The sequence below is a fragment of the Trichechus manatus genome, unplaced genomic scaffold, assembly GCF_000243295.1.
Source record: "Trichechus manatus latirostris isolate Lorelei unplaced genomic scaffold, TriManLat1.0 scaffold00050, whole genome shotgun sequence".
Taxonomy (NCBI): Eukaryota; Metazoa; Chordata; class Mammalia; order Sirenia; family Trichechidae; genus Trichechus; species Trichechus manatus.
The window spans coordinates 5,823,241-5,847,487 of NW_004443986.1; positions in this window are offsets into that span (position 1 = coordinate 5,823,241).

Genomic DNA, 24,247 nt, shown 5'->3' on the forward strand with positions numbered 1-24,247 from the left:
AAGATGATTTGATCTGATCATCATAGTCTGGAACATATTTTTCTTGGTATTTGGCTTTTTCCCCCTCATGCCTGAAATAAATTTTCTGAAGTCTGTGTCTTTGCAGCATACTACATATATAGAACAAAAATATCTTTCTTCTCTAGGGAGGGACTGAGGCAAATGCTTTTTTACATAGGGTATTTCATTGCCTGCATTTTTTCAGGTGCTTTTGCTTAGAAATGTCACTCAGGCAATTTTTACTCCTTACTAGTTTTTTTGTTTAACGCACTAAAAACTTTCCTTCCTATCTTGTCTATTATAAACTTTTCTAAGTCAAGTTCAACCTGCCACTTGCACAAGTTTTAGATCTATCTGGAAAGCTACCATCTATCCCCTACAGTTTCGTTACTTTGCTTTGTGTTTCCTCCCACTTTTTGTGGCTTTTCTTAGTGCAGGCTCTTCAGAGATGCTCAACAAATGTTTGTTCAATGAATGAACAAATAAACATATTTCTGCATCTACTGTATACTGACTTGCATTGCAGTTAAATTGTGCATATATAAACCGTAAGTTCCTTTAGGGCTGGAATGTTAGAATACATGCCTCTCCCCCGCATGTGTGAGTGCGCACACACACGCTCTCTCTGACACACACACAGGGTAACTTACTCAGACCATTGCCACGGTAGGTGGTAGATATCAAAACATTTATATTTGATATAGACATCAAGGTAGGGTAGTACCAAGTCAAAACACAGAATATACTGATATTGTATCTTAAATGTGGTACCACTGTTCTCCATTGATATATTCATTCAACAAATATACATTGAGTTTTATTAAATGTTACCCACTGTTCTAGGCACTAACACTGTGGTGGTAAACAAGACAGATAGAGTTCCTGAAGCCATAGGTCTTACATTCTAGTGGGGGAGAGAGACAATAAACAAATTAATGAATAACTAAATGATATGTCAGTATTGATAAAATGCTATGAAGAAAATGAAGAAAGGTCAGGGCCTAGCATGTGCCCATGAAGCGAAGGGCTATATCAAATAGGAGCTCAGAACAGATCACTCCGCAGATAACATGCGGTGACAGAATGAGTCATGTGGCTATCTGGAAGAAGGAACAGTGTTCTAGGCAGACAGGACAGCAAATGTTTTGAGGCTAGAATGAACTTGGCTAGAAGTTTTGGTTCTAGAAGAAGCAAAACGGTCAATGTGACAATGAGATGGAGATGGTGCGTTTACCGACTGCACGTTTCCATTCGTTTCCGTTTAGATGTTACACACATGTCTCCGACAAGGAGGAGCCAGCAAATGAGACTGAGAAGGAGTAGCCATTGAAGTAGGAGGAAAACCAGGAGACTGTGATCTGTTGGAAAAAGTGTTTCAAGGAGCAAGTGATCATTTGTATCAAATGCTGCTGAGAAATGAAGTAAAATGAACATTGAAAATTTATCAGTTGATTTGACAAGAAGAATGTTAATGGACATCTTGAAAAGAATGGTTTCAAGGACGATGTGGGATGAACACATAACTGGAGTTGGCTAAAGAAAGAATGAGAGGTGAGGAATTGCAGACGGTGAATATAGGCATGTCTTTTGAGGAGATTTGCTAGAAGGAAAACAGAAAATGGGGAAGTTGCTGAAGGGGGTAATTGAGGCCTAGAGAAAATTGTTGTTTGTTTGCTTATTTATTATATATGATGGTCAATATTACAGCCTATGAAGAGAACAACATATCTAACAATGTACAGTAAACCTGTGAAAGCCGGAATCTGTGTAAAGTGGAAACCTGTTAGACAAGGAAAACTGAAATATTTTCCACTGAATAGACAGCGATAGAAAAATGGCGACAGCACCCTGTCAAAGGCGGAAAATTTGCAATACCCTATAAAATAAAGCAGTCCGTCGAGTTCCGGCTCTCACAGTTTTCATTGCATAATATCTGTTCTCTGCCCATAAGATAAGGGTGTGAAGTTGTGAAATGAATCACAATTAGCCTGACCTGACAGCATTAATTCACAAACACAGACAGACACTTTACACATACAAATATATATTAGTGTCAGGTTCCAGAGACTGGCTTTAGTTACAAGTAGAATAAATTAATATTGGGGAGGTCTTAAAATGTTTAACTCCTTTTATCTCATCCCTGCTTTCGAGTGAAAGGCCTATTAATGTGTTTGTAAAGTATTCATCCATTTGTTTCATGAGTGTTTATAAAATGCCTATTCTGTTCATTAGACACTGTTGCAAACATTGCTAGTAGACTGGAGAACTGAACAGATGTATACTCTGCCCTCTAGGTGCTTGCACTCATTACTGATTTAAGAGAAGTAAGCCTGCTTTTCTCATTCTGATCTCATATTGTGTGTTTCTTGTATACTGACCTGAATAGTATAGATTGAAATATCTAATTAAAAATTTATTCACATTTCTATGGGGTCAACTAAATTTATATTTTTATAAAAACATTCTAATAAACAAAGCTTATTTGCTACATTTCAGGGCTGCCAAGTGCTTTTGGAGCATAGTTTAATTTTTATATTTTAATTACAACTTCTGTGAATATCAGCTACACTAATAATGGTAAAAGCTTTAAGATATTATTTTGTTTTAATTTCATATAGGATTGTAAAATGTTCTTTCTAAAAAAGAGTCTGGGAAAAAAATACTTCCAGTCTAATAAACATCCACGTCCAAGATATACATTCAAATCTCTTAATATCTGGGATAAATCTCTTATTATCTGGGATAAATATTACAGTCACAGCTAACTACTATATTTGCTATGCAACTCCTCAGGCAAAAATTATTGGCTGTATATAATGCGTTTGATTGGCATTTTTGTCATTTCCACCTTAGCTTCTACCAAAAGTTTTTTGAAACTTGAAAACTGATGCATTTGCAGCACTCTGGGGGAAATGTGAAAGAGGGAAAACTTTACGTGAATCTGTTCCACAATGATATATGCCCAGCATGGGGTGGAATGTGAAGAAAAAAGGATGAAGAAAGCGAACAACTTTATTGCACCTCCTTGTGGTGATTTACAGTTGGACGTTATATTCCCTGGAGTGAATCCCCAGAACAGCAGATTCCATCTCAGTCACATGTCAGTATAAGAATACAAACACTTGATTCAAATCACACGCTTTCCTAGGAGGACTTGACAGCTTACATTGTCCAACCTTCTGTTTTGTTCCATGAAAATAAGTGACAAGCAATTATTTGTAACTCTATAAAACTTATTATGATGTTTCTTCTTAATTAATTCTATGGTTTTATTTGCATGATTTTGTCTTCTAAAATCAACCACAAAATCCCAGTGTAATATTTCCCATGTGTTTTAAGTTTATATTTTCAGATGAGTACATGATGGGTATTATTTATTAAAATTGCAATTGACTTATGATATGCAATTGATAAGCATTTCCTGAAATGGTAAGAATTTCAGGAAAGTAAGACATCTTCTTGGATTGGGGGGATCAAGACTATTTGTTGAAGACATAGCATGTGTTAAGTGTTCCACGTGTCATTAGGAAATGACACATCACCCATGGGCCTTGATATTATGGAATTATCGTTAAATCAGGGAAAGGAAATATATATATATATATAAATTACTGACTGCAAATAAGAATGTTTCTTTGAAATCAAGTTTTCTAGGTTAACATTTTGTGAGTTACCTCTTTTTCCTCAAATTCTCTTTTAAAATGCCTAATTGCATTTTTTAAGTTAAGATAGTTTAACAGCAAGGCAACATTGGGCTAACTTTCAAAGAACCTACGTTATAACAGGAAATAGTTTAGGCTGGAAGATGTGCGATACATTGATAAGATGAAGTTTAACTTCAAAATAAAAATGCTATCTTCTCTAATTATTTTTAGAAGTTTTCATATAATCTTAATTCCAAAGGAGCTGTTGTTGTAGTTAGGTGCCATCAAGTTGCTTCTGACTCACAGCGACCCCATGAACAATAGAACGAAACACTGCCTGCACATCCTCACAGTTGTTGCTGCCCATTGGTGCAGGCACTGTGTCAATCCATCTCCTTGAAGGTCTTCCTCTTTTATGTCCTTCTCCAAGGACTGATCCCTCCTGATAACATGTCTAAAGTATGTGAGATGAAGTCTCACTATGCTCACTTCTAAGAAGCATTGTGGCTGTACTTTTTTTAAGACAGATTTGTTCATTCTCCTGGCAATCCATGGTATAGTCAATATTCTTCACCAACACCATAATTCAAATCTATCTTCTTTGGTGTTCCTTATACATTGTCCAGCTTTCCCATAACATGGCTTGGGTCAGGCACAACTTAATTTTCAAGGTGATATCTTTGCTTTTTAACACTTTAAAGAGGTCTTTTACAGCAGATTTGCCCAGTGCAATACATACTTTGATTTCTTGACTGATGCTTCCATGTACATTGATTGTGGATCCAAGTAAAATGAAATCCTCGACAGCTTCCATATTTCTCCATTTGCCGTGATGTTGCTTATTGGTCCAGTTGTGAGGTTTTTGTTTTCTTTATGTTGAGGTGTAATTCATACTAAAGGCTGCAGTCTTTGATCTTCATCAGTAAGTGCTTCAAGTCTTCTTCACTTTCAGCAAGCAAGTTTGTGTCGTCTGCATATAGAGGGTAGTTAATGAGTTTTCCTCAAATCCTGATGCCATATTCTTACTCATATAGTCCAACTTCTTGTATTATTTGCTCAGCATACCGGTTGACTGAGAATGGTGAAAGGATACAACCTTGATGCACACTTCTACATTTCAAATCATGCAATATCCCCTTGTTCTGTTTGAACAACTGCCTCTTGGTCTACGTATAGGTTACTCATGAGCATGATTAAGTGTTCTGGAATTCCATTCTTTGCAATGTTATCCATAATTTGTTATGAACCACACAGTCAAATGCCTTTGCATAGTCAATAAAACACAGGTAAACATCTTTCTGGTAGTCTCTGCTTTCAGCCAAGCTCCATCTGACGTCAGCAACGATATCCATTGTTCCACATCCTCTTCTGAATCAGGAATGAATATCCACAGTTCCCTGTTGATGTACTGCTGCAACCATTTTTTAATTATCTTCAGCCAAATTTTATGGTGTGTGATATTATGACATTGTTCAAGAATTTCCTCATTCTGTTGGATCGCCTTTCTTTGGAATGGGCACAAATATGGATCTCTTCCAGTCAGTTGGCCAGGTAGCTGTCTTCCAAATTTCTTGGCATAGGTGAGTGAATGCTTCTAGTATTGCATTTGTTTTTGAAACATCTCAATTGGTATTCCATCAATTCTTGGAGCCTTGTTTTTTTTTTTTTTTTTACCAGTGCCTTCAGTGCAACTTAGACTTCTTCCTTTAGTACCATTGGTTTGTGATCATATGCTACCTCCTGAATTGGTTGAATGTCGACCAATGTTTTTGGTACAGTAACTGTTATTCCATCCATTTTGTTTTGATGCTTCCTGCATCATTCAATTTTTTTGCCCATAGAATCCTTCAATATTGCAACTGAAGGCCTGAACTTTTTCTTCAGGTTTTTCAGCCTGAGAAATGCTGAGCGTGCTCTTTCCTTTTGGTTTTCTAGCTCCAGGTCTTTGCACATTTCACTATGATACTTTACTTTGTCATCTCGAGCTGCTCTTTGAACTCTTCTGTTCAGCTCTTTTACTTCATTATTTCTTCCTTTTGCTTTAGCTACTCGATGTTCAAAAGTCTCTTCTGATATCCATTTTGGTCTTCTCTTTGTTTTCTGTCTTCTTAATAACCTATTGCTTTCTTCATATATGATGCCCTTGATGTCATCTCACAACTCTTCTGGTCTTTGGTCATTAGTGTTCAATGTGTCAAATCTATTCTTGAGATGGTCTTTAAATTCAGGCAGAATATATTAAAGGTTGTACTTTGGCTTTGTGGACTTGTTTTAATTTTCTTCAGCTTCAACTGTAACTTGCATATGAGCAATTAATGGTCTGCTCTGCAGTCGGCCCCTGGCCTTGTTCTGACTGATGATATCTTGCTTCTCCATCATCTGTTTCCACAGATCTAGCTGATTGGATTCCTGTGTATTCCATCTGCTGAGGTTCGCATGTACAGTCAGTTTGTCCTACAGTGATGGCTTGTGTGGTGGTGTTGCTGTGATGCCGGAAGCTATGCCACCAGTATTTCAAATACAACAAGGGTCACCCATGGTAGAAAGGTTTCAGTGGAGCTTCCAGACAAGATAGACTGGGAAGAAGGATCTGAAGATTTACTTGTGAAAAAATTGGCCAATAAAACCTTATGCATAGCAGCAGAACATTGTCTGATATAGTGCCAGAAGATGAGCCCCTCAGCTTGGAAGGCACTCAAAATATGACTGGGGAAGAGCTGCCTCCTCAAAGTAGAGTCGACCTTAATGACTGGATGGAATAAAGATTTTGGGACTTTCATTTGTTGATATGGCATGACTCAAAGGGAGAAGAACCAGCTGCAGACATTCATTAGTAATTGGAAGGGGGAATGTACGAAGTATGAATCGAGGAAAATTGGAAGTCATCAAAAATGAAATGGAATGCATAAAGATTGATATCCTAGGCATCAGTGAGCTGAAATGTACCAGAATCAGTCATTTTGAATAGGACAAATATAAGTTCTACTATACCAGGAATAGAATGGGAATTCCAGAACACTTAATTGTGCTCATGAGGAAACTGTACATAGATCAAGAGGCAGTTGTTCAAACAGAACAAGGGGATACTGTATGGTTTAAAGTCAGGAAAGGTGTGCATCAGGGTTGTATCCTTTCACTATACTTATTCAATCTGTATGCTGAGCAAACAACCCAAGAATCTGGACTATATGAAGAGGAACATGGCATCAGGATTGGAGGAAGATGCATTACCAATCTGCATTATGTAGATGACGCAAACTTGCTTGCTGAAAGTGAAGAGGGCTTGAAGCACTTACTGATGAAGATCAAAGACTACAGCCTTCAGTATGGATTGCATCTCAACATAAAGAAAACAAAAATCTTCACAACTGAATCAATAAGCAACATCCTGGTAAATGGGGAAAAGATGAAATTGTCAAGGATTTCATTTTACTTGGATCCACAATCAACATCCATAGAAGCAACAGTCAGGAAATCAAACGATGCATTGCATTGGGCAAATCTGCTGCAAAAGACCTCTTTAAAGTGTTGAAAAGCAAAGATATCACCTTGAAGACTAAGGTGCGCCTGACCCAAGCCATGGTATTTTCAATCGCATCATATGCATGTGAAAGCTGGACAATGAATAAGGAAGACTGAAGAAGAATTGACGCCTTTGAATTGTGGTGTTGACGAAGAATATTGACTATACCACGGACTGCCAAAAGAATGAAAAAATCTGTCTTGGAAGAAGTACAACCAGAATGCTCCTTAGAAGAAAGGATGGGAGACTATGTCTCACATACTTTGGACATGTTGTCAGGAGGGATCAGTCCCTGGAGAAGGACGTCGTGCTTGATAAAGTACAAGATCAGTGCAAAAGAGGAAGACCCTCAATGTGATAGATTGACACAGCGGCTGCAACAGTGGGCTCAAGCATAACAACAATTGTGAGGATGGTGCAGGACCAGGCAGTGTTTCATTCTGTAGTACGTAGAGTTGCTATGAGTTGGAACTGACTTGATGGCAGCTAACAACGACAACAATGGTAGGAATGACAAATTGAAGAGGAATGCCATTGCGTTCATCCTAAAAAAGAACATTTCAAAATCTATTCTGAAGTACAACTTTGTCAGTGATAGGATAATATCCATATGCCTGCAAGGAAGACTAGTTAATAGACTATTATTCAAATTTACACACCAGCCACTAAGGCCAAAGATGAAGAAATTGAAGATTTTTACCAACTTCTGCAGTCAGAAATTGATAAAACATGCAATCAAAATGTATTCATAATTACTGGTGACTGAAATACAGAAGATGGAAGCAAAGAAGAAGCGTCTGTACTTGGAAAATGTGTCCTTAGTGATAGAAATCACATCGGAGATTGCTTGACAGAATTTTGCAAGACCAATGACTTTTTCACTGCAAAAGGAGATGACCCACTATTAATTCAGGTATTTATAAAGAAATACGCAATGCCAGACCCCCCCCAAAAAAAATTTAGACACACCAGAGCATTTTTTTCAACAAAGTTATATGCCAATAAAAAAGAATTATGATTTTAAAAAAATTGTGACTTTAATTATAGCATTTTTCTGCCATACACAACTTGCTTAATTATTGCTGGAGGGACAGTTCAACCCCAGGTCTCTAGTACCTAGACTCTTTGGAACCAGAGTCCTAAATCTTGGCTGAGTGAACTCTGCTCTTAATCCCTTGAGGCAGATAAATTGAGTTCCACACAGTTTGGTATTTAAGAGCTCATTGGTGCTACAGTGTATTAGAGATTTCATCGATGTTCTGAAGACCACAGACCTACCTTTGCGTCCTTAGCCTGAACTTCTGTGAAGCAGCTAAAAGACAAGGGAATACTAAGAACTCTGAATAGTTTCAGGGTGATAAAGCTGGTGTTCTCTCTACCTCATTTTGGTTGGTTGAAGACATGCTAAAATTCAACCAAAGGGTAAGGCCATAATGACATTTGTATTAGTCAGTTTTTCTCATTGATCACGGGGGAAGTGTTGGTCCATTCAGTTAAAGTAGAATGAAGGGTCAGGGGAGCATCTGGGGGTCTTCAATGTCTGCAGCTTCAAGATCCTTCTTGACAATTTCTTGGAAGTTCAAGGTAGGTCACCTTTTAGAATTGAAGGAAAAAAGAAGGGATGGAAGAAGGAAGGAAGGGAGGGAGAGGAAACATAAGCAGAAATCTATTTATTTTCTCAGTTTTGCTCCACTGGAAAGTTCTTTTCCTACCTGACAGGAAACCTCCAGGCATCCTATTCAGTAAAGCCCAGGTATCCTGCGTCCGACACACCATGCCACCTCCCTCCCTCAATTCTCAAGCGTGTCTTGCAAGTACCACTCACTTGGAATTTACATTTTATTACTTTTATGCATAGATAAGTTTGGAAAACCAGAGTCCAAGGAACCCAACTCTTTTTCTGTCTCCAGAGGCATAAATAAGCGAAAATTGATGTTATGCAGGGCCCCGCCTCAACACAGGATTTTGTTTCCTTTATTCTAGCATAATCTGGCAGCCTGTAGCAGTATCTCATTTAAAAATATCCATTCCAGATATATATGAAAGAGGGCACGTAATTACTCCCTGTCCTTAGTCACTGGCTGTAAACTACTGTTTATATATTAAAGGAATCCTTTTTGGGTTATTGCTTCTGGTCTACATGTTACTCAGTGCCTTTGCAAAAATCCCATGATACTAACAACTTTAGTTAACCTTTGTATTTTCTTTCCCAGAATGGAAATGAACCAAACATGACTCTCAGTTTCTTCTTTGATTCCCAGACTCAACACTAGCATAGGACCATTCATTTTAAAATCAGGTAACAGTATAAGCAACAATCATGCACCACTTCCTCATCTCTACCTGGTTGCAGTATACACATCATACACTAGTGTACAGTGACTTTTTAAATTCCTTACAACTTCTCCACGTTATAACATAGTCACCAAAATTAATGTGAGCCGTTTCTTGCCAATCGCCCCCAAGGTCTTAGCAAAGCACATCTGTAATTAGAAACCTACTGCTTCACACTCGGGTTTCATTTCAACCCCTCTTTATTGGTGATTGGACCCAGTTTTCACCGTAATAACTACTCTAACTGGCTTCTCTTCCTTTCACCCATGAGGTACACTTTCAACCCTCTTGCTTTTTTTGTTGTTGTTGTTTGTTTTTAAATCACATTACACTCCAGGAAACAGCTCCACCTTTGATAGTCCAACTCTTTGTTTTCTTACATCAAATTCAATCCATAACAAACCTTACCAATTTTCCATTATGCAATGTCACAGCGTTCCTTAATAAATACTTATTTTATTTCTGTAATTATGTTGTAAACTCTTTGATCTAATGAGCTATGTCTTTTTTATTTCAACCCTCAGTGCCTACTTCAAGGTGTGTATGTGTATATGTAATATTTTGCACATTATATATACACTTTATGTTATACATTATACAAAATTAGTAGATGAATATATTTTTATTTTTCTATTATTTTTCACAATACATTTTTGAACTGTATTTCTGTGTATTTTTAAAATTTGGAAATCATCATTTTAGTTGAGTTCAGGCATTCATTAAAAATCTTATTTTAATAAATACTTTGTACTTTATATGTTTCATTTTTAAGAATATTTACTTTTCACCACCAATATTCAGAACCACCTTACAGTTTCACGTGGTATCATTTTTAAATAAAGCAGTCATCTCTAAATAGCCGATCATTTTAAATATTTAATTTTGAAAACTCAAAATATTTTAAAACTGTTAATAATTTGTTGATTATTTTTAGCTTTTGTAGACATTATAGGGATATTCAGGACTCCTTGGTTATGCATTTTGAACCAAACATTTCTAGAACTTAATAAGTAGTAAAAAGAATTTACATAAAGTGATTTTGTATACGTATTGCAATTATTATGGAAGAGAATTTGAACTGAGTTTAGAAAGTGGCTAAAAAGTTGAATGGCCTTCTGTGCAAGTATAAAATGAGAAGCTGGTTTTCGGTAAAAATGCACATTTACGAAAAGGAAATAATTGATTAAAGAGACTAGCTCTTGAATATTCTTGAATATTCTTTGGAAAACTTTTTGACATAGTTAATCTAATCTCATCTTATTTGTGAACTAAATGCTTTCCTCCATGCTCTCAAATGTGGAGCTTACTAGTGAACCCTTATGTTTTTTGTTTTTAAATATCTTCTTATTCTGTACAGTTGTTTTTAAATATACCTGAAACAGACTTGATCAGCTGACTAAATCTGAAAAACGTCTTAATAATTTAAATTTCTCTTTTGTGCGTGTGTGAGATTCAAGCTGGCTAAGAAGTTCTATTACCATGTTTTGTAAGCACTGAAAAACGAAGGCAACAAAATAGAAAAATAATTTTCACCCTATAGGCAAATTTAGTGTTCTATCTATTCTTTAAACTACATACACTAATTTAGAACTCCAATTCTATTTCCAACAAAAATGATGAGCGTTCTGTCTCCTTCTCTGAGACATTCAGACTAAGTTTAACAGAGTAGCAAGAACACATTCTGTTATCTGAATAAAGACAAATTGCCACACTTAATTTAGTTTTTTTTTTTTAACTAATTGCTCTATTGTCTGGATCAAAAACTGTCTATGTCAGATATACCTATTATATTCCTTAGATTATATTCATGGTGTCTGTGAACAGGACATTAATGATTTTAGTACATCAGAATCTGTTATTTAAACAGAGGCTACTGTCTTACTATTCTAAATAAATTACCTGGAAAATTTATTTAAGAACAACTCTATCTTCTCTTAGTGTGAGAGATCTCTCAGCTCATTACCAGGCAGCAATTTAGAGAGACATCGTTCAAGATGATGATAATAGCTTGAATTATGTTGAGCACAAAAATAATAAGGAATCCCCTGCAAGTGACCAAAATTTATAGCTGTGGCTTGCATAGTAGCTTAGCAGTTCACATATGGCTTATGTCAATGGCAGAAACAACATTATTTTCTAAATCACATTGATTTGTTATGTGGTATTGAAAGATCTTAAACAGAATCAAGGTCTATAAATTGCAGAATGGAGTCCTCAAAACTTCTTATCTGTGTTTCAGTTCTGTCAAAATGAGCCCAAGAACCAAGCATTCTGAGTACACAATGCTACTAGTCAAAGAATAAGAACTGAGACCATTCAATTTCCTCTTTTTTTGGCAAGAGGCCAGACTGACATTTTCTTTTCTGTTAGTTTTGGCAAGGAAGAAAGAGAGAGGAAACTTTACTGCTCAGTTACTGATGGTTTTTCTATTTTGTTTTTATTAAAAATGTTGAAACATGGGCCCTTTGTCAAAATTATTTTATTATTGAAGGGTGGGTGGGGTGAGTGAACTGGCAACTGTTCAGAAAACCATTAACATCACTGATAATGGACAATCTTATTTAGGTTCCCCAACACAGAAGTGCTTAATTGCAATAAATTATGTTGCAGTCTGGTGACTGATGTGCATGTTTAATGAATTGGTACAGACTTGGAGGTTAATCTGCTGGGAGGTAACAAACTTAGCCCATCTGATATTGCAATAAAAAGTATGATCTTTTTAAGTTACATGATGATATATTTTGGGCATGAAGCTAAAAGAATGAGTTTTTATTGGCTGCAGATTTGTTGGGTCTCCAAGACTAAAACATTGAAAAACCAACATCCCTAATGGTGACATTTGAATGAAATACAAAACTTAAGTACATCAGCAGTGGAATGCAATCCCCCAAAATGAGAGACCCGTGGCCATCAAAGAACTTACAGAAGATGTAGTGTGTTCTCAGAAAACAATTGCCCTTAAGCCAAGCCATCTTTACCTATGCAATGAATTTTATTTTTAGTTCTCAAATTATTTATGTAAAAAGAAAACAAATACTCTTTCTGCATGATTCTACGATAAAGATCCCTTGGAGCTGGTAGAGAAGAACGGCTTTCTTTAGGAACCACAGGAAGAAAATGATTTTATAAGTCTAAATACGAAACTGAGTATCAATTAGAAAAACACTAATAATGGATTTCTTGATGGTTGTGAGGTTACTGCTGAGGTAAATGGAGGAAAACAAAAAAACAAAAACATTCAGCAAAACTAAACAACAAAATCATTTAACATATGAAAAGGCTTGCAGGTGGAGAAACAAAGGAACAGTTATTGTAAATGTTTCATAGGAAAAATTTCTGCAGCTTAAAGTACTGACTATATTTTTTCATCTTTTCCTCATCATTAAGTAAGTATTCTGACATGGAGGACAGCTGGCTCAACTCTTTGGAAGCCAAATTCCCTAGTTATGTAGCCATTGAAAGGACAAGTAAATGACAAATTTAAATGCTTAATGCAGCTAGAAGTCCTATCAGTAGATTTTATTGTGGTGTCCTTTGCAGTTGATTTAGTGATAAATCACTGAAAATTAAGGTTCTTGAAAAAGTTAAAATATGAAGTACAATGTTTCCAAAAGAAGATAAGAACCACTCTCAGATAAATCAATCAAGAGGCCTGTTCTGATAACAATTATCCCAGTGACTGCATAATAGGATTTAAAGAATTGAAATATAATGACAAGAGTTACATAATTAGAGTGATTGTGCAGGCTCTTAAAAGATAGATGTCTTAGGCCCAGAAGGCAGAAGGGGAGTAGGAAGCTGATGATAGGGAACACAAAATAGAGTAAGGATATTGTTGATGTGTTGTGAGATTGTTAACCATTGTCATAGGGCAACATTTGTAGTGTGGGAGACTATTTTGTCCTGTAAGCCTTCATCTTAAGTGAGAATAACAGCACAATTAGAAGAGCATAGTCAATGTCACTTAAATGTGTATGTAAAAAAAAATTTTTGAAATGGCGTATCTTTGGCTATGTGTATTTTCACCAAAAAAAAAAAAAAAAAAAGTTGAGAATTTAGAGGGTTAAAATGTTGGGGGGTTGTTAACCAATGTCATAAAACAGCATGTGTGTTACTGTTACATGAGAAACTATCTGTTCTGTAAGCCTTCACCTGAAGTACAATAAAATATTAAAAAAAAAAAAAAAGATAGATGTCTTCCTTTCTCTTTATTACAGTTTTCTAATTTCCCGAACAGAAGTATGGATTCTCTGATTCACATCTCTTACAAATTTACAAATAAAAACCTACAATGAAATAAAAGAAACTCTGTGCAGCACTTATTAAAGACCGATGTTATTAATTCCTAAACTGCTTGACATCTCCTTTTTTCCTGAACTCCCACATTGATTAAATTGAGGTCATTTTGGATATCAAAGGACACCCTCATATGTTTCTGGAAAATTCACTAATCTGCTTAGATTTCCCTTTAAAGAAGAAAAGATATTAGAGGCCATTTTACTCAAATCTTATTCATGCAATCATTATTTAATTCAATAAAATTGTAATATAAATATACAAAAGTTCTTGTTTCCAGTCTCACCACTGAAAATTTTAAGATTCAGTACAAAATCTCATCAAACTGCTTCTAAAGACATCTGCCATTTTGCTTTACATATTGAAATCCCTAACATATCTACATGTGTGCATTGCCTAAAATTGAAAAATTCTCAATTATAGGTTGCCTAGAAAAAAGACTTTGGAGAGCAGTAGAAACAACAGGTCCAGCATTTCCATCTTTGAAGAAAGATAATTCCTACCAATCTCTTGCTTTTGTGGGAGAGAAGATTGAAATTCAGAGTAACTATAGTAGGGGCCCTTTTTATGGGGTGATGTGGGGGTCACAAAAACTTAATCCAGAAATTAGTGATTTTGGGGGGAGGGTAGGGAGAATCACGAAGATGTCTTCCAATTTCCAATGTGATTACTTGCAAATTTTTAAATTTTCCATCAAAATGTAATTTTGGAGGTGTGTAAATACATGCCCCAAATAAAATTAACTGAAATGTTAAATTTGGTTACCTATTATATATAATAGTTTTAAGAATTTTTTTTTTATTTAAGAAGGGTATTTTGTTTGTTTTATTTTTGAAGGTCAAATCAAGTTGCTTGTTGTAATTAACTGGTAATATTGGTGGCAAAGTAGAGCCGGGATTATATTCACTAAAAAATATCCTGAAAAAAGCCATGTAGTACATACAGAAAACTTAGAAGTAGTAAATATACATATTAAACACGTTGACTGAGTTTGGAATTTTCAAATTCTAAAGACTATCCAAACTATTTCTTCATTCTAGCCATCATGATATTTTAACTAGGCCTTTGAGGAGTGCATATTGACCTGTAAAGACTTACTTGGACCATCCTTAGATAATCCAATGTTTCTTCACTGATTAGGGAATATCATGTTCACTGAAAACTGAAAATGAATGACACACTATGTAGAAATATATCCTAAAATTGGTTGAAACAAAATTTCCCGTATTCAATGACAGAAATGAAATGACAAGATGTTAAGGCTGTACTTTGTATATGTATAGGGATTTCTTAAATTATTTGTGCCTGAGAGGGGAGAGTTGTTTTTGCTTCTTGAAGGAATGTTCAAAATAAGGATGGTGATGAAAGGGAAAGGATGAAATATGGCTTGGGAACTGTCAAGATGATGATAGAATGATGGAGTGAGGCGGGTCATCGTGATGTGCAAGAAGGAGTGGAAGAATGTAAACAGCATGTTAATAGATTCCTTCTCTTTGCTGTTCGTATTTCTAATGATGGAAATAAATAAATAAATGAAAATAATTGTTAAAAAAATCATGCTAATAATGTTTTCTTATAAAACTCATCTAGTTACTTTTATTTTGGAATGCAATATTTTTTGAGCTATACCTGCTTATAACCTTACACCTAAATGGGGTCCATATGAGTTGGAATCAACTCGGCTCCAACTAACAACAATAACAAGAAATGTTAGTTTTGAGACATGTTGAATTCTAAGTCTAAATTATATCAGCCTATAATATTTAAAGAACTCAAGATAAGCAGCTAATATTATCAATTCTTATGTTATCCAACTGAAATATAATTATGAACATACAACCTGAAGGAATTTAGACAGCCTTGATTTTGGAGTAAGAAAATTAGATTTGAAAACGTGGTATTTCCAAAGTCACATAATTAAGTGACACGGTGAGAATTAAAACCAAATATTTTGATTCTGAAGCCTGGATACTTTCCAATACACCACCTTTTGGGTGAAAGGTAAAATTCTCACATGTTACAGATGAAAAATTTAAGACTCAGAGGTGTCTAAAACTACCATGTCAGCAACAAAAGCAGGAAGATCAATCACTTATGCCACCAGATTTGCCAGCCCAGTTACTGGATCAGCACAACTTACTTTTCCAAATGGTCTCTTGTCAGTGTCATTGAGTAAATTATCATATATTTATCAATAAATAGATATGCAAAGCCTCTTATGAAAGATTTAGTATGATTTGTTTTTTATTAAAGGAATTGCATGTAGCACTGCATGTATCATCTTCATGATACGGCGTGTATCACTGAAATAAAAAATTACCTGGGCAAATCATAGTTTGTTAGGGGCATGAGCTTGGGCAACTGATAGAATTAGGTGTAAATCCATTGTCCACCATTGAAAAGCTGTGTCCTTTGGAAGGTATCTCACCTCTGCAATTTAGTTCCTAAAGTTACAGTTCAGGAAACCCTATGGGGCAGTTCTACTTTGTCCTATAAGGTTGCTATGAGTTGGAATTGACTCTACAGCATACAACAACAACCATCTGTAAACTGGGTGGTGCAAGTGGTTAATGCACTTGTCTGCTAACAGAAAGGTTGGAAGTTCCAATCCACCCAGAGGCATCTTGGAAGAAATTCCTGGAGATCTACTTTCAAAAAATCAGTTACTGAAAACCCTGTGGAGCACGGTTCTATTCTGACACAAATGGGGTTGCCATGAATCGGAGTCGACTCAAAGGCAAATTTTTGTTTGTTGTTTATCTGTAAGCTCACTTCTTCTGGAGTTAGGACTAAAGGAAATAATACATTTAAGTGACAAACATAAAAGCATTAAAAGAATGTTAACTATTAGTAGCAATCTTAAAATATAGAGTTATCCACCAATTTATTTACATTCCCATCAGCTGATGGTGAGGAATGAGGCAAACAGTCATGGATTTTGAAATCTTTTATTTTTAATCTAAAATATCTTTGGGCAACTGCCATTTATTATAGAATGTGACTGTTCTACTTATGAGAAACTCTGGATGATTGTTAGGTTGCAATAATCACAGCAAACCCTTGGGGAGATAATTCCAAATTCCTAAGGACTCACTGGTGCTTGCGTGACAACCGTGGAATGGCGTTATCACAAACTAACAATTAGAATTGTTAATCTTCCGTTGTTTGGTTTACACCAGTTACCCTGAATTCTAGCTATTACATAAACTAACAAATGTCACGACAGAGCCCAATTAGTATTAAGGAACTAATGAAACTTGAGTGTGTTTGTTTGTTTTTTAGGCACTAATATTGGGATAGCTTCTTAAAATGGTATGTTCTGCAGAGCTGGAGTATTTTATACAGGCTTGGCATACCAGAGTAGAAGATTTTATCCCCCTACTTAATCGAAACCGGCTATTTCATTGTTTTGCTATTGATTCTTACATGTGTCTGAATATAAAGCGTGAGGACTACGTATGGAAATACATGCACTATCTAGAAATATTTTGTATTATCACATTGAAGATTAGAGCAGAAACCTATTTATGAGAATGTGTTTTAATTAATTTTATAGAAAATTAATGCTGAATAATTTATACCAAGGGTTCTCCTTAGGCAATGTCTATTTCCTCAACCACTAATGACTGATGAAATGACTAAACCTTTATTCCTTCAGAAACTGTGCTTAAGCTCTCTTTAAACTAATGAGCACAAAGGATAAATAATTGGAAAGAAAACAAAACAAAACGAAAAAGCTAGCCATCAAAGTTTATTGTGTTTACTCTCAAATTTATCTAGTAATTAGCTGGCATTTATTCTACAGTATTTTCAGCCAGTTGGATAGATATGCTAGTCAGGATTCATTATTACAAAATAAAGTTAAAAAAAAACAAAAAGGAATGATTTGAATGGTTGTGATTGTATTTATTTTAAATGTGAAAAGAGCAATCTTTTATCCTAACTCCTAGGCTTTGGATCTACTTAGAACAGTTCAAAAATCCTGTCTTTTCATACACTTTTTTGAATATGGAAATGTATGATGAGTTCATAACCTTGACTAAGACTTACGGAATAATCTGACGGTTAATAATACCAAAAGAATGCTCTGTTTGTTTTTATTTATTGGTACAAGTTTTGGTTTCAGAATCTCCCACTTTCTCACTTGTAGGTTTTGGGGCATTTTATATCTGATTCCTCAATTTTAAAAAGAAGATAATGACTTCAAAGTAGCATTGGATGAACTAAATTTAACTAAAAAAGTAAAGCACCTAGTATATAGAGCATGTGCTAAAAATATTAGTTCATCTTCCCCCTCTATGTGGAATATAGATATTCAGAAGAGATTAATTATGCTCAGAGAGAAATTTTGCATATGCCTAATTTTGTTTTGAGTTTTTAAAAGCTTCAAATCATACATGAGTAGAAATCTCCTAAATTCACCTGTTTATATTGGTGTGAAGCATATCAATTTTATTTCAAGTCAAAATTATCAAATTAGATAATCTCTCTGTATCCTATCAGAAGCTCAGTAAAACTGCCTTTTAGCAAAGACTTCGATTTTCTATGAATTTTTTTCTTGTTCATTGGTTACATTAAATGGAGTTGACAACTGCCAAAAAAGGAAGTATTATAAAAAAGCCACAGCTGAAATTGTTGATGATATTATGAGACCTTCGGCAAGCTGGGTTGAAAAGAGGGAAGGCTGATACAGCTTCTACTCCAGAAGGAATATAGAAGCTTCCAGTGAGGAGAAAATTGAGAGCCCACCAAAACCGTGTATGTATGGAAAATGATACTTTAGGCACAGATAACTAAATAACGTGACTTTGTATGTAATATCAATGAATAATTTCAATGGAAATATGTCACTTTTTCAAAGATGTTTTATAGAATGTTTCTATTTGATCACATTGATTTTGCCAGAAAGAGTACAATATTCTAATGGATTATTTGAGTATAAATCAACTTATTAATGATTTGTATCCCTAATCATGTTGCAGTGTAGGTGATGGTAAGGGACATGAGACAGGGATACCTATGCTGCAATGGCTCAAGCACAGTTACTTTCAAATGTTAGAAGGTGGGAGGAGGTGTGAGGAGAAATTTACCCTAAAATTAATAATCTTGCATTGTCCCAGGCCATAAAATCCTTAACTATAGCAATGCATTTCTATTTGTTCTACAACTCTGGCCTCTATTGCATATCAATATACATGGACTTATGAACCATCATGTTTACAGTTATGATAATTGGTAATAATGAACATTTCCAAATATATTTAAGTTAAATCAGAGACACTCTAGTCTTTTTTTTTTCCTCTAAATTTGCATAATAGATATTATTAGATGGGAAAGGTCTTATTCTTACTTTCTCTTTCTTCTGATGATGAAATTGAAAAAACACTTGTTTGGGATACAGAATAACTAGAACCTTAACTGCTTTCATTTGGGCAAGGCTGTTAACTCCTTCATGCCTTAGTTTATACATCTTTAAAGTGAGGCTGGGGGACTGGATCATATCATAGCTAAGTACTCAGTACAATAATCCAGGTTTCTATCTCCATTCAAACATATCTGAGGTGGTCTCTAATGTTTGACTGCATTACCCTATTGATACCCCATTTCAGTACATCTTCCCTGATGGCACTAATTAGCTTCCCGTAGTAAAATGGTCTTCTGTTTTAATAATAAACTTATTGATTTAATATATTATATTATACCTTTCATTATAAATTTTGCATATAATATGTACTGAAAAATGTTTGCAACAATAAAGAAGAATCATTAGTTAACACCTGATATTTACCATGTAATGTATGTTTGATAACTAAGATGTACAAGCAGTTAAATAAGTGCCCCAAGGAAACAAAGATGTTTATGACAGTCTGTAATCTCAAAAAGGAAGACGAAATACATTTAATCACTTAGCATGTGTCCTATTCTGCAGTAAGCATTTTCTGTAGTATTTTAAAATTTCATAACAATTTTGTGGTACTTTGCAGAAGTTCAATAAATATTTTTAAATGAATTGATGTACTTTTTTATTTTTATAAATGAAGAAACTAAAGTAGTTGAATATTTTAATAAGAGTATGTGAGCTTTTCCACATCATGTTAACAAGTAAAATAGCGTTTATGTGAAAAAGTGCAAGGCTCTTCATGATGTACACCATAATGGTGACAAAATCAATGTGCAATAGAAGTTAAGAGATGGAAGAAATCACTCCTGGTTTGGACGGTTAGGAAAATCTTCATGGAGGAGGGAATCTTTTCCTGGGTCATGAAGAATGCTTAAACCCTGAGAGATATAGATGAAGAAGGGAATTCTAAGTATTAGTAACAATTCATCAAAATCATGGAGAAAGCCAAGGGCAAGGAGTGTCCAAGGAATGGTGAGAATTTCGTTTGCCATAACTAAGAAAGTGGTTAATTAGAAGAATTAATTAGACAGCATATTAACCAGTTAGATTGCAGTCAGATCTTTGAGATGGTCTGTCTGAGGCTGACGACTGACTTTATTCTAAAGAAAATTAAGCTCTGGGAAACTTCCATCCTTAGAAAGATTAAACAGCCCTCACCAACCCTACAGTGGGTGAAAGATAAGAGACAGAGAGACTAGTGAGGAGGTTAAGAGAAAGGAGACAGGGTCCTGAACTGGGCAAGACAAAGGAGCTCATCTCTTCTCTGGATGACTCACAACTCACAAATTGGTGTCACTGCTTTCCCTCTTCACTCTCTCATCAATTTTCAGTAGACCATCCAAAGTGACCTTAGTATGCACCATTACTCTGCATTAAATACTCTAATGATTTTCCTTAATACCTAGAATACAATTCTAACTAATCTCCATGTGTGACAAAGCTCTGCATGATCTGGCTTCTACCCAGCTCTCCTACTTGTCTCAAGCTGCCCTCAACCAGGCTCACTTCGCTCCAGCTGAAGAGTCAATCTCTCTGCCTTAGGGCATTTGCAAATGTTGTTGCTTCTGCTTAGAATATGCCTCCCTCTACTGAGCTGTTTCCTGTCCCCTCTCACCTCTTTTTTGTTAGTGTCTCAGCCCAAGTATCACCTTGTTGGGGAGACCTTTCTTGATTAAAGCCTGTTATTTTCTATCTCAATCTTACATTTATTTTTCTTTGCATTATTTTCTTTGCCATTATTTTATTTATTTGTTGACTTACATTATGACTGTTCTTAGAAACTTGAGTCTGCCCTATTTATAACCGACAAAGAAAAACAAAGTACCGACTTCATTGCAAAGGCAAAAAAAAAAAAAAAAAATTATAGCGCTAAGAAAGTGCGGTGACTTACATATTTATTTCATTTTGCTAAAGCTATAACAAATATTAGTTTAAAAATTACATGTGCTCTGTGTGAATGTTGATATTCTGTCCATTCTGTTCCTCTGTGAAATACTGTGACAAGACATTTATATGTTTTATCAGAAAGGGTATGCTTCCCCCAGAAACGTGTCATAGGGCAGCAGCCATAAGTTTGCCCCCAACAGTTAACAACAGCTCTGCAAACCTGAATGAGGCACTGCTTCCCTAGTATAAGATACAGGGGCAACTCTTTATTTTATTTTTTCTCTTTGTCTGACGTAAATGATCCTAACAGCTCTGCACTAGAAGCTCTGTATCCTTTGGTGTAAAGCTTTTTCCGCCAGTTTCCTTAGATGCTGGCAGGGCTTCAACTTATTTCCTTTCCTTTGCCAATGACAATATTCTGCATTTTTTCGTTCCTTTGGGGTATCTGTCTGACAGTTTTCCTTATAACAAATGCGCATGCGCTCGCACACGCACACACTGAGTTGCTCACGCGGGCTGTGCACTTCACTCCAATTGGCAATATAATCACAAGTAGATGCTATGCAGATCTTTGTGCAGCTGACTGTTATGGTAACATCATGTTATACTTAAATTTACTCTTAACTTTTCTCTGATACATGTTGTTAGTTGTTAGATGTAAAAGCCTCAAGTCTTACGTTTTACATGTATGTTAAGCCTATACACACGGACCACAGCTCGTATCTGATTAATTTATTAATGTTATAACATATTCTTTGTCTGTTTAACTGCTTAATTACCTCTCAGTGTATTTTGGGGTAACCAAAAACCAAACCCGTTGCTGTCGAGTCGATTCTGACTTCATAGACTATAAATTGTTCTACAAATAATTTTTAAATTAGACTTTTAATATTTTCCAAATAATTATTTGTCTATTGTTTTCCAACTAACACTTTAAATCTTTCTATATTGACTAAGATAACTATGTATATTTACTCATAGGTCATACTTATCTTCCTTACTCTCTTAGACTCTAAAGTGGCAATCACAAAAATTAAATCTACTAAACCTATCTAGCAATATTTCTTCTTGTGCCTTATTTCCTTCACAGTTGTTATGGGGCCAAGAAAGGCACACTAAACTAAACCGAGTTTTTCAGTGCAATCCAGTGGTAATTTATTCTGTGCCTCTTCAAGAACTTAACTTGCTAGCCAGAACAGATTTTTACCATGGTGTCATCTAGTATGATGGGTTTCTGTGTCATCTGAAGTCTACATAATTACATTAGAAAATCTTGACTTGTGTGAGACAGAGATGGTAATACCCATACCTGATGCCATCTAGTTGATTCCGACTCATAGTGACCCAACAGGACAGAGTAGAACTGCTCCATGAGGTTTCCAAGGGGTGGCTGGTGGATTAGAATTGCCGACATTTTGGTTAGCAGTCAAGCTCTTAACCACTGCACCACCAGGGCTCTTAGAGAGATGGTAATAATATATCATAAAATATGCACTATCCTGTTTATTTTAAACTTAATTGATAAATCTTAGTGACTGTGATTGACTAGGCATTCACCCACTACTGTATAAATAGAGGAAAAAACTATTGGTGTTATCAAATTTCAGCTTAGATCCAAGAACGGCCTGTCCAATATAATAAAGTTCTTACTGTCTTCAGAACATCAGAGAACTTACTATCCGTAGTTTGGTCTTTGAAGTCACCATGACACCATTGCCTCTGATAAAAGAGTTTATTTATAACTTGCTCAGCTTATGTGCTTTCCCACTGAATCAGCAGGCTCTCTAAGGTTTGGGGATATAATTTCAAGGACTGTTAAATCTCTGTCAGAGTTGGGTTGGCCCCCTAGGGGGCCTTGTGTTTCAACATTCTCTTTGCTAAGACAAGACTTCTCAGGAAAGTGCTCAAAAACTGACAGCTTTAAGTACCAGAGGTTTTGTAACTTGAAGTGGCATTTAATCTGAAAAATAACATTAGCAAATCAGCATATAATTGGCTGTCCATTTCCTTTGACCCACCCCACTTTTTTTTGTTTTATTTTTGGTTGGTTTAAGAGACAAGTCAAAATTATACTTGATGCAGCAATTTCCTAATCTCTTCAGAGGGACATTCCCTACACACACAATTAAGTAGATAGAGTGTCATTATTTTAAGTAGAAAAATGTACATTTTAATAGAGACTGATTATATTTCTAGTATTCCTGTTGCATTACCTCCTATATTGTTCACATATCCACTGAAGCGTAAGGAGTCTTTGCAAACAACTAATCTTTGTGAACAAATATAACAAAATATATATATAAAATATATATATAATTGCTCTTGGGTCTGCCTATTGAGAAGCCCTGGTAGCATACTGGGTAATTGCTTGGCTGCTAACGGAAAGGTTGGCGGTTGGAACTCACCAGCCATTCCACTACAGAAAGATGTGGCCGTCTGCTTCTGGAAAGATTCACAGCCTTGGAAACCCTATGAGGCAGTTCAACTCTGTTTTCCAGGGTCACTATGAGTCAGAATCGACTCGAGGGCAGTGGTTTTTTTTTTGGTTTCGGTCTCCCTATTAACACTTCTCAATTTCCCTGCTTCTTAGCTCTTGTACTGCACTTTATACAACCTTCTATTTTAGTAGACTTTTCAAGGTGAGCTAAAAGGCAGTGAGAAATACCCCAGGGCTTTGTATAAGATTGGAACCCTGCTGATAGTACCTCTCTAGATTATCACCTCTGTAATTTGACTTCCAGCAACTCCTTTATTTCTTTCACTTTTTGTAAAGCAAACTTTTGTTAAATACTGTTCCTCAGAATAGTCTGTCCTTTAATTAGTTATGCTTTAAAATTGAAATTTGTTTCACAATTCTTTGGTTCACAGACTATTGTCTGTATGAAAGGCACGCACTCAAAATCATTTTCATAGTACCCCTTATGTAATAATGCCTCATGTCCATGGAACAACATGGTTCTACTGCTCATCTTTCTGCTGAGAGCAATTAAACCTGGTGAGGACATTGGCCTTGCTTTAGGCCCCTCTTGCTTACTACAGAATAAGCAAACAAACAAAAACCCCTTTGCTGTCCAGTTGACTCCGACTCATAATGACCCTATTGGACAGAGTAGAACTACCCCATAGGGTTTCTAAGGCTGTAATCTTAAGGAGGGGCCCTGG